We start from the raw sequence: 17868 nt of genomic DNA, 5'->3' as shown, positions 1-17868 counted from the left end.
AACTGAACTTTGGTGAAATGGTCTCAAAATTGAAGAAAAATATGGAGAGGTGGAGAATTTTGCCAGTGTCTTTGGTGGGGCGTGTGAATGTCATAAAAATGGTGGTTCTCCCCAGGTTCCTTTACCTTTTTCAGAGCGTGCCTATTTTTTTGACTGCCTCTTTCTTTAAACAGATAGACACTATACTTCTGCCATTTGTCTGGGGCTATAAAGCACATCGTATTTCAAAAGCACACTTGCAGAAGCCAAAGCATATGGGGGGGCTGGCCCTGCCGGTATTCCAGCACTACTACTGGGCTGCTAATGCAAGGGCCATGACCTTCTGGCAAGATTACTTCATAGGTGATGCTACAGTAGCCATGGACGCCCCCAGGTGGCTAGACATGGAGGCGCATGTGAACCTAAAAAGCTCTCTTCCTGCAATGTTATTTTCTAAGTGTGATATGATTAATAAGATGGCTCTCAACAATTTTATCCTTCGGAACTCACTGAGAATATTGAGTCAAATCAAAAAGGTTTTCAAAGTACCTTCAACCTCGGCATATGCTCCAATATGTGATAACCATAATTTTCCCCCTGGTCAATCTGATATTGTTTTTTCATTATGGGAGGGAAAGGGACTGGCCACTATTAAAGATCTATATGTTGATCGTCACTTTGCCTCATTTAACGAACTTAAGTCTAAGTTTAATCTTACAAGCTCACACTTCTTTCGTTACCTGCAGGTTAGAAATTATGTCCGCAGTAATATCCCAGACTTTGAGACATGTCCTGCTGATTACCAGTTTTATAATCTCATGAGCAGATCACCAGTTTCAAAACACCTGATCTCTGATTTTGTTTCATATTTCTCTGTCCAATCTATGGCTTCCTCCAACCACATTAAAGATGTATGGTCCACAGAGCTTAGTATGGAAATCTCTGATGAGATGTGGGAGGAGGGACTTAGCAGGATACATAAATGTTCTATTAATGCCAGAGTCCAACTTATACAGTTTAAGGTAATTCACAGACTACATTACTCTAAAACCAAACTGCATAGAATCTATCCCTCTGTATCGCCTATCTGTGATCGTTGCATGTCCGCAGAGGGTAATCTTTCACATATGTTTTGGTTTTGTCCCAAGCTATTTAAGTACTGGGTAGACATTTTTGACTGGTATACCAAGGCGTACAAAAGAGAGATTGCCCCAGACTGTCTTCTAGCTTTACTCGGCTGTTCAGCTAACACTGCAGAATTACCTTACAATGAGCAGGAGGCCCTGATGTTTGGTATGGCTGTGGCCAAAATAATTATCCTGACGGAATGGAAAGACACGTCGTCTCCAAATTTTAAAAGATGGCTCACTGAGATGGTCTCCTCTCTGCAGCTGGAAAGCATTCGTCACAGTAGGTCTGAGACCTTGAACAAATTTGAAATGATATGGGGTCCCTTTTTGGAATGCTTAGCTAGAACATAAGTGCTTCTCAATGTCCTCCTGTGTATTTTCTGTACTATGTATTGGTGTTGTCAGGATAGTGGAATTTCGAGCTTCGATGCGATACCTTTTTCGATACCACAGGGAAAAAGGTTCAATCTTAAATTATAATTTTTTTTGATAGGTTTTGCTTCTGTTGCTGGTTGGTTCTCCTCAGCTTCTCTCTGGTACTGTAGGAGAGGATAGATATGGCACTTTTGAAACCCTTTGTTTATCTTTAGATCATACATTTGGAAATAACTGTTCATCTCACTTCAATAGTTTTTTGTTGCAGAGCATGGTGTTTTCTCAGGCAGACAGATGTACATTTACATTTACATTTAGTCATTTAGCTGACGCTTTTATCCAAAGCGACTTACAAGTTCTGTACGACAAGCCATCAGGAAGAGCACAACTCTATCAGCTGAGTAACAATGTTCATCAAAGTGTTGAGTGCTACAGTGTAGGTTAGTTTATTAGGACAAGTGCATGACAGTATGGTTAGTTAGGGTTAGATTTTTTTTTTATTTTTTTTTTTTTTTTAATTCAGATAATGGTTGAAGAAGTGAGTCTTTAGTCGACGGCGAAAGATTGGACGTGTTTCGGCTGTCCTAACTGGGGTGGGTAGTTCATTCCACCATTGTGGGGCAAGGACTGAGAATAGGCGACTTCTCTTTGATGACCCTCCCGGAGCTTGGATAGGAGTAGGTCTGAGGCGGCCAGAAGATGCAGAGCGTAGGGGTCTTGAGGGTGTGTAGTTAGAGACCATTGACCGGAGGTAGGCGGGAGCAGTTCCCTTTGCCGCACGGTATGCTAGGTCAAGGGCCTTGAAGCGGATTCGTGCAGCAATGGGGAGCCAGTGCAGGTCCCTAAGAAGTGGGGTGACATGGGCCGACTTCGGTAGGTTTGAGATCAGGCGGGCCGCTGCGTTCTGAATGAGTTGAAGAGGCTTAGTGGCAGTGGCCGGGAGGCCAGCGAGCAGTGCGTTGCAGTAGTCGAGGCGGGAGATGACTGTTGATTGGACGAGGAGTTGGGTGGCTTCTTTTGTCAGGAAGGGGCGTATCCTTCTGACGTTGCTCAGAAGGAATCGGCAGGTTCTGGTTGTCGCTGCGATGTGAGCAGAGAAGTTCAACTGGTCGTCGAGGACAACACCAAGGTTCTTGGCGGTCGGGGACGCGGTCACAGCTGCATTCTCGACTGTGATGGAAAGGTCTGGTCTGTGTTGCATGTGCCTGACGGGCTGAACTGTTTGTATTGCAGTCATGTTCCGACTGCACATGTGTGTGTGTGGACTGCTGTACTATTGCGGGTATTGAAGTGAACAATGCAACTTCCTTTTTTTTTAATCTTTTTTATATAAATGATTAGGTGTCGATATTTCGGGAAATTAGTATTGAAACAGTTTTGGGTATTCAGAATCGATATGTCGATTTTTCGATATTTTCGACAACACTACTATGTATGTGTGTATATATATATGTATATATATTATGTATGTGTATATATGTCAGAGAATCAGCCCCTTGCGTCCTTAGTGTATAGCATATGACATGGTGTATGTTTGTTCATTGATGTGACAGTGTCTGGCAACATACTGTTTGTGTTCTTTTTATTTATTTTTTATTTTCTTTGTGTTTGTGATTTGTCTTGATGTGTGTTTGTGAAACTATAAAAGCTGAAAATAAAATATTCAGGGTTCGTACGGGTGCTGGAAATCCTTGAAAATGCTTGTATTTCAATGTGCTGTTTTCAAGGTTTTAAATGTGCTTGAATTGTGTATAAAGTGCTGGAAAGTTATTGAAATTGTAATTGCATTTTATACTTTAATAATAAATCGCTATCTGACTGAATAGTTTGGTTTTTAGACAAAGAAATAAAATAAGTCGGAGCGACTCGCGAGCCTATTTTGCGTTCGCCTTTCATGCAAAATGAAATGTGGCTCGGCCCCACCCCGTAGTGTTTTTACCTGTGCCATGAGAACAGCGCGCGTGTGTGTGTGGCCAAAATGCCGGGAGGCTGCCGTTTTAATGAGCTCTGGCTCGGAGATATCAAATATAATTCAGAGGAGAACATCCTCGAGTAGCCGTGTGCAAAATATGCAGAAAGGACTTGAAGATTTTTACCATGGGGATTGGGGGAGTCTGCACGTTCGAGCCACGTTGAAAGGTGAGCCACTGAGCCATGGGTGTTATTAACGTGTCTCGGCCTGGCTCGCCAGGTAACTAAGTTCGAGACTACAAGTGCTCCACAGTCCACACCTGTCTCCGTAAATGTTTGTTATAAAAATACCACTTCAATAATCGAAATAGTCAAGTAACAGGCAAAATACACTAATGGAATTACAAACTCGTGTTTACCGGACTCTGTTTTTCACCGCAGTGTTGTAGCATGTAACGTTAGGCAAATCAATGTTAGCTAATTTCCTTTCATGTATTTCAAAACACGAAAACTTGTTGTGTATTGAAATGGTATTTTATTTTTATAACGGAACATTTACGGAGACTGGTGTGGAACTGGTGTGGAGCAGTTGTAGTCTGGAACGCAGTAACGTACTGTCTACCTGTATGTCGTGTATGTCATAAATGTTATGATGAATTGAAAATGGCGGACCCTGATGTAAACAAGACGAAAGTATTTCTCTGGTCTGCATCCCCTTAACAATTGTGTGTATTGAGCCATAGTGTATTGTACCCATTCTGCAATCTGTTAATAACGTTTTCAATCAAACGTGACGAGCCAGGCCAATTTTAGCATGTTTATTTATGGAATATGCAATCTAACAGCTAACGTGACCTTTACAGTTAATTACATGGATAATAATGTTAAGGTAGTTGGTTCATTCCAGGCCATCATTAGGCTCAGTCTAAAATTCATAGGCAGCCAGTAGCCTATAAATGAAAATGAAATATACATTTATAATATCATAATGATCCATTTAGATTAGATGTCAACATTAAACAATAAATACTCTTAAAGTTAAGTGCAACCAGTGAGATTAAATTAATAAAACACTTTTGTTTTATTTATAACATGCTGCTCCTTTTTATTTAGGGAAGAAGCATCAAATTCTGATGAAAGCACGTCTAAATCCAGGTCCTGCATTAGTGGATTATTTCCAGCAGACAAGCAATGCATCAAGCAGCACAGCTACATCCACATCAACAACCAGCAGTGTAGTGAGAGCCAGAGCAGCCAGTGGAGGAGCTTGCAGTGGAGTTGCCCCTCTACCATCCCCAGGCTCATCCAAGAACCAGTCAACCAGCAACACCACAGGCACCATTAAATCATTTGTTACCTCTAATCCAACACTTCAAGCTGAAATATGCTGGGCAACAAAAGCTGTAACCAGCCACTATTCCTACCATTCATGTAATGACATGGGGGCCATGTTTCAAACAATGTTTCCTGACAGTGAGATAGCAAAGCAATTTACTTGTGGGGAGAATAAAGTGGCATACCTCACCACATTTGGGATAGCTCCTCATTTCTCTTCCCTGAAAACTTTATTAACAGATTGCAGAATGGGTACAATACAGTACGGCTCAATACACACAATTATTAAGGGGATGCAGACCAGAGCAATACTTTCGTCTTGTTTACATCAGGGTCCCCCATGTTCAATTCATCATGACATTTATGACATACACGACATACTGCATAACACATCGGCTCAGCTATATATCAGTTATATATGATGCCAAGTCTACATAATTTTGGTTGTTTAGCACAATAACATCTGATTTAATGTGATGGAAGAAGTGAAATAATCATTTTGAGTAAATATTTAATTTACCACAGCCGCATAAGATGCTGGAAAATCTTGAAAATGCACCTTGAAAATGCTTGAAAAGTGCTTGCATTTTGCCTTGGAAAAGGTGTACAAACCCTGAATATTATAGAGAAGCTAGTAAAGGGCTACATCTGCTCCTCCCTCCCCATCAACCTGGACCCCCTGCAATTTGCATACCGCCCCAACAGGTCCACGGAGGACGCCATAGCCCATGTGCTGCACACAGCAGCATCACACCTGGACAAGAGGCAGGGGAACTATGTGAGAATGCTGTTTATCGACTACAGCTCAGCATTCAATACCATAGTCCCCTCCAAACTCATAGCCAAGCTCAGGGACCTGGGCTTGAACTATGACCTCTGCCAGTGGGTCTTGGACTTCCTGACGGGCAGACCCCAGGTGGTGAGAGCAGGCAACTGCACCTCCTCATCCATCAATCTCAACATAGGGGCCCCCCAGGGCTGTGTTCTGAGTCCCCTCCTCTACTCCCTGTACACACATGACTGTGTGGCACAGCGGAACAACAACACAATCATCAAATTAGCTGACGACACAGTAGTGGTGGGCCTGATCTCTGCAAACGACGAGAGGGCCTACCTGGAGGCGTCTATGCCAAACGCAACGCAGTTCGGTTTCCGGGTTCCTCTGATTGGCTGCGACGCCCACGTGACCCGCGCTAGCACGCCCCCTTATCCACCGCTGCTGCTACAGCTCGCCTGTGTTGCAGCGCGCGCGGCAGAGCGGCTTTGACGCTCGCTTCCTGAGTCAAGAAACGCCCCACTCTGAGTCAAGAAACCAGCTGTTGGTAACACCACCCACTTCAATGACAGAGCTCTCTTGTTTAATAATATTGTCGCGCCGCCACTCTGAGTCAGGAAACGCAGTCATCTTAATATGCTGCTTATGCAGTTATCAGCTGTATTTGGCATAGACGCCTGAGTCAAGAAACGCGCTGTTGGTAACACCACCCACTTCAATGACAGAGCTCTCTTGTTTAATAATATTGTCACGCCTCCATTCTGAGTCAAGAAACACAGTCATCTTAATATGCTGCTTATGCAGTTATCAGCTAGCTGACTAAATGTAAATCTTATGCAACGCCAGTCAAGAAACGACCGCCTCAGCAGCATCACACATCAACTGTAATGTGGAGTGGACTTAAACATATTTACAATTAGCATTTTATAAAGTAGAACTGTAATGTTTACTTTCTCAGTCAGCGCTAAGTCAAGTCCATGCCGCTCTGCCACGCGCGCGTCAACACACAGGCAAGCGTCAACACACAGGCGAGCTGTAGCGGCAGCGGTGGATAAAGCGTGTGCTAGCGCGGGTCACGTGGGCGTCGCGGCCAATCAGAGGAACCCGGAAACCGAACTGCGTTGCGTTTGGCATAGACGCTGCCTGGAGGAGGTCAAGGTTCTAGCGGGATGGTGTCAAGAGAACAGCCTCTCCCTGAACGTCAGCAAAACAAAGGAGATGATTGTGGACTTTAGGAGGTCGGGGGTCAGGGACTACAGCCCCCTCAGCATCGACGGGGCACCGGTTGAGAGAGTGAACAGTTTTAAGTACCTCGGAGTCCACATATCCGAGGACTTGACATGGACCACACTAGGGCTGGGCGATATGGAAAAAAATCATATCGCGATAACGATATGATAATTTTATTTTATTTCTCGATATCGATAATTATCGAATTGTTATAAGTATAATTTTTTTTTTTTTTTTTTTTTTTTTTTAATAACAGATTTATGTTTATTTTGCAGCAATTCTTTGTCATTGCCGCCATCTTTAGTGTTACATCCCCTCACACTCCAGTTCTCAGGCTGCAGCTGGTTTAAAAGCTAAAGTAAACCGGCTTCTCTGCTGGCTGTGGCTCCAGAGGAGTTGAACAGTTCTGGCTCTGCTAGTTTATTTTCGATCTTTTGGCGCTTTTTTGGTGGACAAACCACCGCACATGTGCACTGTGACTCGTGACTGGAGTCTAGTTCTGCTAGCACACATAGCCTACTGTGTACAGACGGTTTCAAAATGTATTTTAAATTAGAAAGCAAACAAAATAAATGGACAAGAGAAAAAGAAATCTGAATTTTGTCAGTATTGTCATTTGGACAAGCAAAGCCATTACTTTAAGTTGCAGGCAAGAAAGACAAGTCTGTCCACTGTCTCTGGTTTTAAAACTGCCCTGTTGCAGGTAAAAAAAAAAAAAAAATCGATTTTTTTTTAATTTCGATATTCGATATCGATTATTAAAATATATCGCGATATTTATCGTTATCGTTATATCGCCCAGCCTTAGACCACACACATTGACAGTGTTGTGAAGAAGGCACGGCAACGCCTCTACTTCCTCAGGCGCCTAAGGAAGTTCCAAGTCAGTCAGAAGATCCTTAAGAACTTCTACTCATGCACAATAGAGAGCATCCTGACTGGCAATATCACCTCCTGGTTTGCGAATAGCACCGCACAAGACCGTAGCAGACTACAGAGAGTGGCCCGTTCAGCCGAACACACAATTGGAGGGGGGCTTCCCACTCTCCAGGGCATTTACAACAAGCGGTGAATGAATGAATGAATGAATGAATGAATGAATGAATGAAAACTTTATTTAACAGATTGCAGAATGGGTACAATACAGTACGGCTCAATACATACAATTGTTAAGGGGATGCAGACCTGAGAAAGACGTTTGTCTTGTTTCCATCAGGGTCCCCCATTTTCAATTCATATAGACATTTATGACATACACAACATACATGACATTTATGGCATAGGGACATATAGGTATTTAGTACTGATACATTTGTGACATAGGCGGTATTCAAATATACAGTACTGTTTCCCCTAGATCCTGACAGAGTATATACATATGATGGGGAGGGGACTGTACATTAGGAGGGGGTGGGTGGGTGGGAGGGAAATATACATACGGCGGGGAGGAGACTGTCTATTAGGAGGTGGTGGGGGTTTTGGGCATTTACGGTGGCCAGTTTCGAATTGCAGCCTCCCGTAGGTGCTCTTTAAGGGCGGTTTTGAATGTGGGCAGGGATTCACATTCCTTTACAGCTTTGGGTAGGGCGTTCCACATTGTTGTGGCATAATTGCGAAACGTGTTTAGTCCCTTGTTTGAGCCGAATCTGGGTTTAACATGATTTGTTGAGCTTCCTCTGGTGTAGTGGTTGTGGTATTCACTGACCTTTGGGAAGTATTTTGACATGTACATGGGCACCCCGGTCGTATAGTGTATCTTGTAGACCAGGCCCATTGCAAGTTGCTGTACTCTGTCGTCTACTCTAAGCCATCCTAGGTTGGCAAAGTGGGCAGGGGTGAGGTGGGTTCTGGGGTTCAGGTCAAGTAGTAGTCTGACCAGTTTGTTTTGTGATGTTTGTAATTTTGTTTTAAGCGCCTTTGAGGTGCTTTGGTACCATGAGGTGCACGCATAGTCATAGTACCCTTGAATGAGTGCTCCTGCCAGAGTCTTCAGGGTATTCTTGTTTACCAGAGAGGAGATCCGGTACAATGCATGGGCAAGGCTAAGAGCCACCCAAACAACTGCCTCTTTGAACTGCTGCGGTCAGGCAAGCGATACCGGAGTCTCATGGCAAGCACAGAGAGACTCAGAAGAAGCTTCTATCCCCAGGCCATCAGGATGCTCAACGAACAATAACAATATGTAACAACCATCAAATGCACTCACATCCACACGCACACACTCACTTTAAACATACAACTCACTGCAGCACCCACTTTAACCACTTTAGATCACCTAAGCACACTTTATATTTATTGGTAAAGAATTTGCACTACAACCCATACCTCATTACACCTTACTGTAAATTGTACCTCATCATTTGCACTGTATAGTATATTGTATGGTAACTCAGTTACTTCTACTCTACATTGAGCATTGTATAATGTATATACTGAAAGATTTGTCTACGTACTTGACTTCTATTTTATACTTGCTATACTTATTTTATACTTATATATATATTTTTGCCTAGCACAGTCTCTGGAGCGTAACAGAAAGAAGCATTTTGTATAAAAGTATTCTGTACTTCTGTATGACAACTAATAAAGAAACTTGAACCGAGCAGATATGATGTTGTCATGACAAAGATATAACAAACCAAGCCGATATGATGTTGTCACGACAAAGATATAACAAACCAGGAGCAGATATGATGTTGTCACGACAAAGATATAACAAACCAAGCAGATATGATGTTGTCATGACAAAAATATATCAAACCAGGAGCAGATATGATGTTGTCATGATTAGAAGCTCTTCTCAGTGTGTGAGGATGGCTGATCAGAATCAGAAAGGTCTTTATTGCCAAGTAGTTTTCACATACAAGGAATTTTCTTTGGTCGTTTTCGGTGCGACATTACCGGACAGACTAACGGACAGATAATAAAATAAATATTGTAGAATAAAATCAAATGAAATATGAACAGAATTAACACATTGGGTGCCACGCCCCTTCCGGGAAGTGCATTTGGCCTTGCCGCCCATTAACCCCATGTAAACGCTCACATTGTTTGTAGAGCTAAACCTATATTTTATATTATAGCTATGGGTCTAATAACACTGTCGATTCTCAGTGAGTTGTTTCTGGTCAACGTGCAAAAAACAGATACATTTTTCATCCGTACATTTCCGTTTTATACTGTTTTGAATATGAATATAGTTTGGGTGCTTCTGAGTAATCCCAGGAAAAAGACGCGAAAACAGCGTTTTAGTGGAATCCACTTATCACGTTGTAATTTTTCGCCTGATTATCGAATCTTCCTGAAATCAATGCTAGATTATCGTTATTATCCTTCCTCATGCACCCATGAAATGTGGTTTAGACCGGCAATGATTGGCGACATGTAATCTGCATATAGTGACATGTAATCTGCATACAAATGATAAACCTGGTGAATAAAATACATTTGTTTTACAAAAACATACCGTTAGCGTCTTTGACCATTTGGAAAAGCGCTATATAAATCCGATGTAATATTATTAGCCAGCTGTGAGATTTCGACTTGAGAAAAAGAAAAGGCTCTGACGGAGCGCTGAGTTGCGTTTACTGACGAGCCGAAAGTAACACTTCTGACGCATGCACAAGCTGGTCTCATCACAAATACAAAATTTCCCTCCGAAAATGAAACGGTAAATATACAAATCATCCAGTTACTTCAAGTTTCTTTAATAGTTGTCATACAGAAGTACAGAATACCTTTATACAAAATTATTCTAACACGCTCCAGAGACTGTGTTAGACAAGATAAGTATGAAATAAAATAGTATAGCATGTAAAATAGAAGTAAAAATAGAGGTCACAGTGTTCAGTATAGACATTAGGCTTGGGCGGTATCCTTTTTTTCACACCGTTATACCTTTATCACATCATACCCCGGTGCACGGTATTTCACGGTATGACTTTCATTTTCATCAGCGCGGGGGGGGGGGGGGGGGGGGGGTGGCAATAGGGATGGGTACCTTTCACATTTGAATCGATACCGGTACCCAACGGTACCTTTTTTCGGTACTTTAGTCTCAAGAAATTTAATTTACCTACCTACCTCAGTCGTAAAAAAAAAAAATCCAAACTTCAAATAACTACAATTTCGACAGTTTTCGGCTTGCCATTGCTCCGACTGCTTTGTTGTTGAATCAAGTCAAATCCTAGGTAAGCATATATTGTGCGTGTGTACGTTGACATGAAAAGAAAAAAGTTAAATTTTTATTTTTTTTTTCTCACTTGATTCGATACCCGGTAGTACCGACATGTTTCGGTTCGGTACCTCAAAAGTACCGATTTCGGTACCCATCCCTAGGTGGCAACGCGTGTTACCAAGTAAACAAATCATCGTCAGCTCTCAGATTGGTAGTCAGAAGCCTGCACCGTTAGCGTTACTGCGTTAGCATCTAGCCTTGGCAGACTATTTGATTCGTTAAGGGCTCGAAATTGCATGAGTTTTGGTCATATGCTCCCGAAATGCTCCCGTTGTTTGGCTACTTCTATGTGCAGTGAAAACGACTCGAATGCTTTATAACCTAGTCATTGATTTAGTTCAGGGTAATCTAAGATTAGCCGCAGAGCTAACGCTAGTTAGCGTGAGCTAACGCTATCTAATCAAGCTCAGTATCTCACAGAGAGAGATAAACAGCTGACAGCGGATAGTACAGGACGATACAAATACAATAAAAAGGCGGGTGGGGGCTGTTGTGTAAACCTTGTACTCTTTAGTTCACATATAATAAGAGACAGAGTATTTGCTTGCTCCACCAGCGCACCACTCCACAACAACACACATCAACTCTCGTCACAACGCTTTACGGTATTTTCACAGCACTGTCGCAACATTACCGTAAAACGTGAACACCGCTGTGACCCACTCGCTCCACTAGACTGGTCTCGCCCTCTGCTGGCGCGTGTGTGCACTACACTCAAAACTCAGTTTACTGTAATAGAAGCTGAAGCGCATCTGTGATTTTGACGGTGGCGGACGGTATTGATTTTCAATACAGTCGGTATTTCTAAATACCCCGGTATATTGTAATACCGTCATACCGCCCAAGCCTAATAGACATATGTACAATGTTCGATGCAGAATAGAAGTAACTGAGTTACCATACAATATACAATATACTATGCAATGTACTAATATACAATACTATATAGTGCAGAGCGGAAATGGGATGAGGTACAATTTAGGTACAATTTACAGTAAGGTGTACGAGTTGTAGTGCAAATCCTTTACCAATAAATATAAAGTGTAAAGTGTGTTTAGGTGTTCTAAAGTGTGTAAAGTGGGTGCTGCAGTGAGTTGTTTGTTTAAAGTGAGTGTGTGCTGTGTGCATTTGATGGTTGTTGCATAGTGTTTATTGTTCGTTGAGCAGCCTGATGGCCTGGGGATAGAAGCTTCTGCTGAGTCTTTCTGTGCTCGCCTTAAGACTCCGGTATCGCTTGCCTGATCGCAGCAGTTCAAAGACGCAGTTGTTCGGGTGGCTGGAGTCCTTGATGATTCTCTTAGCCTTCCCCCTGCACCGCTTGTTGTAAATGTTCTGGAGGGTGGGAAGCCCCCCTCCAATTGTGCGTTCGGCTGAACGTGTCACTCTTTGTAGTCTGCTACGGTCTTGTGCAGTGCTATTCCCAAACCAGGAGGTGATGTTGCCAGTCAGGATGCTCTCGATTGTACATGAGTAGAAGTTCCTAAGGATCTTCTGACTGACTTGGAACTTCCTTAGGCGCCTGAGGAAGTAGAGGCGTAACTTAGGTTACAACTTCTAAATGCAGATTAAGACGCCAAACTACTTTAATCTTAAACTAGAAAGCAACACATCACGCTGACCCGGAAGTAGTTTAACAGTTTACAGACTTGGATTCATGTTCCAGCTCTCCACTAGAGTGTACCAGGCGGTAAAATACACATGCAAAAATGGTGATATAATGTTGTCTGTTTAATAACCTCTTTAGCCCGAGCGTTCCGTCGGCGGACCACAGATGACATCGTGTCATAAATCCATGTACAGATTGTATGGATTAATGTTGTGTTTTCCCCCCCAAATGTAGCCAAGAGTAAAGACCCTAATCCTGTCAAAAAAGCAGTCAAATTGTATATTTTCAACAATAAGTTTGTTTACCAATAGGATTAGGCTAAAGTGTTATTAGTGAAATATCAGTTTAGGAATTGTATTCATAAGCTAGCGAATTTCGACGGAAATAAATGCGAGCCGCCATTTTGTTGTAGTCATTATCATGAAGGACACTCAGGTCTTTCAATGAGACCTCGTTCGAAAAACGACACTACCCAGCTCAAGCCAGCTACTGTCAATCAAATGACTTGTGGATGATTTTTTTTTATTTATCTTATTTTTCAGGATTATCTACCACAAAACTGAACGTTATTGGCATAAATTAGAACGCAGTTAGTTTATCTACCTTTCTGTGAACGTTTAGCAAAAATCCGTGTTGCAATCCGATTCAAAATGGTGGACCAGTCTCCACAATAGATTTCATTCACGGTTCTTGCCGATCCATAGATGTGCAACTTGGCTATAATAAGGTCATTTATAGGCCTGATATTTATTTTTTTGTATTTTATTTTTTTATTATTTTTTAAACAAACATATAAACAAACATGACAACACACGATAAGATATACAAGCATTATTAACAGTGCACATCCAATGAAATCACCATATAGTTAAATGTCTTATACAGGATATACCCCCAATGCCTGCTATCTAATACCCTACACACATAGCTCTAGCAGCTCGTACCCCCCCCCCTCCCGGACCCCCCATTGGATAATCCATCCATTATCCCATGCTCCTAACCAGACACTACCATTATATGCTAGCTTTTATTTTCTCCACCACTTCTAACCACATTGTCATTTTGGATTCATTGAGACCCAAAATTTTTGCTGTGTGGATATTTCTTGATAAAGCACATCGAGATATGTAATAATCCAGACCTTTCGGCACATTTTTTCCGGTTGGAACCATCGTGATGCTATCAGCTTTTTAGCCACTGTGATACCCGATAAAACCAATCTCTTTAGCTGTGGATGTACTGCACACTCAAAAACATCATTCAGCAGTAATACAGAGGGGTGTACAGGTATATTCAGAGTTAAGAGATTTGATAATTGCTGGGTCACCTCTTTCCAGAATATCTTAACTGGTGGGCAGTCCCAGTACATGTGCATAAATGTCCCCTCGTCCCCATTTGTACATAAGGAGCATTTTGAGTCTTGTTTAAGACCAATTTTTTTCAGTCTTATAGGAGTCAAGTATGTCCTGTGAATATAGTTAAGATTTATTTGTTGATGGTCCGGGTTCCTTGATTTAAATCGAACATTTGCCCAGGCTTCTTGCCAATCAAAATCACTTTCCAGGTCTGGTATATCCCTCCTCCAGACGGAGTCTAGGTGGAGGGTTTCATACGAGGACGTTAGTAATTGATGATAAAAATCTGAAACAAAACCTCTCGATGTCTCTCTTTCATAGAAGAATTTGTGGTATCTGTGGTGTTCAATTGGTATCTTTAATGGAACACCGTGAGACTTCAAACATAACAATAACTGTGCGTAAAAAAAATTGTGGACTCGGTGAGATAAAAAAAAATTCGTATTTCTTCATAACTACAAAAACCCTGTTTGTTAAAAACATCACCTAATGAGTGTATGCCTTGCTTTTCCCATATAAGGAATCTTATAGGTCGTTTTCCAATCAAGAGTGCATTGTTATTGAATAAGGGAGTATGATTATGCCATTTATGTGGGTTAGAATATTTTTTGTGTTTCACGCCATATCCGGATCGCAGGGCTCTACGCTAACCTTTTTCACTAGGGGCACAGGTGCTCCTAAATGAAAAAATTTAGGAGCACACAAAGAAATTTAGGAGCACCCAAAAATATTTAGGAGCACAGTGAAAATATTTCAAGTAACAGAGTTTATTTTTTTTTCAAAAATAAATGTATATTTGTACTGTGCGTGCATGTGTGTAAATTAGCTCTTGCTACAACCCTGCATGTTTACATTTTGTATTTTGTACTTGATGTTCATTAACATGTGCTGTCCCTATCAAATAAACTATCAAATCAAATTACTGCTACAAAAGGTTCAGTCACTTAACTTTAGCCCCTTTTATGCATACAATGCTTATGTTTTGGCTGTGTTGCTCTTCTAGAAAAATAATCCTTTCAGGGTTGCCTATTGAAATACTGTACACTTTCCTACTGTACACTTTCCTGATTAATTGAAAATGGGGGACCCTGATGTAAACAAGACGAAAGTCTTTCTCTGGTCTGCATCCCCTTAACAATTGTGTGTATTGAGCTGTACTGTATTGTACCCATTCTGCAATCTGTTAATAAAGTTTTCAATCAATCAATCAATCACACCTCCAGTACAGAAACATTGTTTGAGTTTGCGTGTCAGGTAGACCATTGATTGACAGTCGAGTCTGCCAATTACATCACATCGCTTGCACTCCGGCGCTGCAGCTGGACCCATTGCCCACCTCTGCTGTTGATAACGCTAGCCAAGTTATTATACACACAGATACACAGTGGGCCAGTGACTTTGGTGTAGGGGTGTAACAATGCATCGATCCTAAGGGGGAAATTCAACTGCATCGATTTGAAAATGTTAGAATAGATTATCGCAATTTTAATGTGTACACGTTATGTTATTGTCATGTCCGTTACAGCCAACACACCGACATACGCTACTGCATCAACCTTATGATTAACAAAGCAAGGCATTCGTTTTGTTGCATTAACGTTATATTACTATTGCTATCGATAAATCTAGGTGTTCTAAAATCTATTGCTATTGGTAAGAGAGAGACTATAATAAGTTGGTGTCTCGGAAAACGAGAGCCCTGATCGCGGAGTTTCAGGAAGTAAACAAGCTAAATGAGAGCTTCCGATTGGTCATTTGCTTTATTTCCCATGAAGCCAGTCACTTCACTCTACTGTGATTGGACCGTTGGCTTGAGTGCAATGTGGGACTTGTAGTTTTTTAACGATCTCGCAGCGGAGGAAAAAAAAGACGAGAGAGGCTATAATCTGTATTCGCACAGCGTGCGCGTAATTGATTTTTACGGTTCGCATACAAATATTTTTAGGGGCATATGCGAGCAATTTGGTCGCACTGTAGAGCCCTGGATCGCATGAGTAATTATGGGGCCAAATTTTCGTTCGCATTGCTTAATTGATAATTTAGTGTATGCTATGTCCTTCAGTCTATGTGGGGCTACTATATTTTCTTCAAAATTTCTCCAGGATACTAATGCTTGGGGCTCAAACCATGTTGTCAATGGTCTTAAAGTGTATGCCTTAAAATAGTGGAAAAAATCTGGAAATGCCATACCACCGTCTGCTTTGTTTCTCTGTGCGGTGGATCTTTTTGCGGTGGTTTGTTATTCCAAATAAATTTGTATGTGGAGGAGTGTAATTTTTTCCAGTAACCCTCTGGAGGGGGTAACGGTAGCATTGAGCTGAAGAAGTTGATTCTAGGTAGTATGTCCATCTTAACTATTGATATCCGTGCCTGTACTGAGTTTTTAAGTTTTGACCACCTATCAAGGTCGTCTTTGATTTTGTTTTGGATTTTTATGTAATTGTGCTTCACCGTTTGTCTTATGGTGGGGAATATTTCCACTCCCAAACATCTAAAGTATTTTACCATAGGTATCTCTTCTGGGAGGGTTATATATTTTTTTGCAGGGGCGTTAAGTGGAAGGAAAGCCGACTTCGGCCAATTTATCTTAAATCCCGATAAATCTCAAGTCCTCAATCAACTTGAGCAGATGAGGCAATGTGGTGTTGGGGTTTTGCATGAACAGTATTACGTCGTCCGCATATAAACAAATTTTATGTTGTGTGCCCTTGATTACGATTGGTTCTATGGATTGGGATTGTCTTATATATTGTGCTAAAGGCTCTAATGATAGATCGAATAGTCCGGGACTAAGAGGGCAACCCTGTCTAGCTGAGCGTGATACCGGAAAGATTCCGGAGGTGATTATACCTGTTGTAATCATGGCCGATGGGTCTTTGTATACTACTTTAATCATATCAATGAAACCTTTACCTAACCCCATCCTTTCTAATACTGCCCATAGATACGACCATTCCAGCCTGTCAAAAGCTTTCATTGCATCCAGGGACAGCATCGCCTTAGGTATGGTGTCGTCCTTGTCAGCATCTAGTACGTGCAGTAATCGTCTTATGTTATCAGTGATCAAGCGGCCTCTTATGAAGCCAGTTTGGTCCGGATGAACTAAAGACGTCATATGCTTTTGTAATCTGATGGCTAATACCTTAGAGTACAGTTTGATATCGGTTCCGAGGAGGCTTAAGGGTCTATAACTACCGCACTCGGTGGGGTCTTTGTCTTTTTTAAGGAGGACTGTTATGAGTGCAATATTGTCGTTCTTATGGAAGTTCCCCTCCTTGACTGAGTATAAAATCATATTTAGTAATAAGGGTCCAATTATGTCCCAACAAGAGAGATACATTTCTGGTGGGATACCGTCTCTTCCAGGAGCCTTACCACTTTGCATTTCGGATATGGCCTTCTTGAGTTCCTCTAGTGTGATCGGTGTTTCTAACTGTTTAGCGTCATCCTCTGAAAGTTTAGGGAGATTAATTTGATTAAGATATTTGTCCATTTTGTTTTGATCGAAGATCGAAGATTAATGCCATATACAGACAACAATCGGAAATACAAATACGTAGCACAAGACAACAGCAGTCCTCTCAAGGTTCTAAACCAAGTCACCTATTAGCTATGCGATTAAGAGTTAATGCAAAATTTGCAGATATAACTACCATTAGAGCACAACAAGTACTTGTTACAGAGCCTGAAAAAATAAACGCGACATTCAAAGAATTCTACTCCAACTTGTATTTCAGAAACGACCTTCGATCATAGGCCTGATATTCTATATTCTATAATAATATTTCAAGTTACATGTGTCCAGATGGCAGAATTCAGTACTGTATCTACAAAACATTCTGTTTAATCATCTTCCCTTTATTCATTTGTTTATATTTCTTGTACACGTGATCTCAAGAAGGTGCTGAACGAGCTCAGTGGCAGTTTTTCATGTC

At 41.5% G+C, this 17868-nt stretch overlaps 1 long non-coding RNA gene across 1 annotated transcript in view; it reads left to right on the top strand.

The window, feature by feature from the left end:
* LOC311232481 overlaps positions 1 to 17868 on the top strand; it is a 61989-nt gene that overhangs the window by 41164 nt on the left and 2957 nt on the right. The window lies entirely within an intron of this gene.

Source organism: Notolepis coatsorum, assembly GCF_963971535.1.
Source record: "Notolepis coatsorum genome assembly, chromosome: 7".
NCBI classification, from domain to species: Eukaryota; Metazoa; Chordata; class Actinopteri; order Aulopiformes; family Paralepididae; genus Notolepis; species Notolepis coatsorum.
Note: the sequence above shows the minus strand (reverse complement) of the source record. Positions and strands in the feature narration are given on the sequence as shown.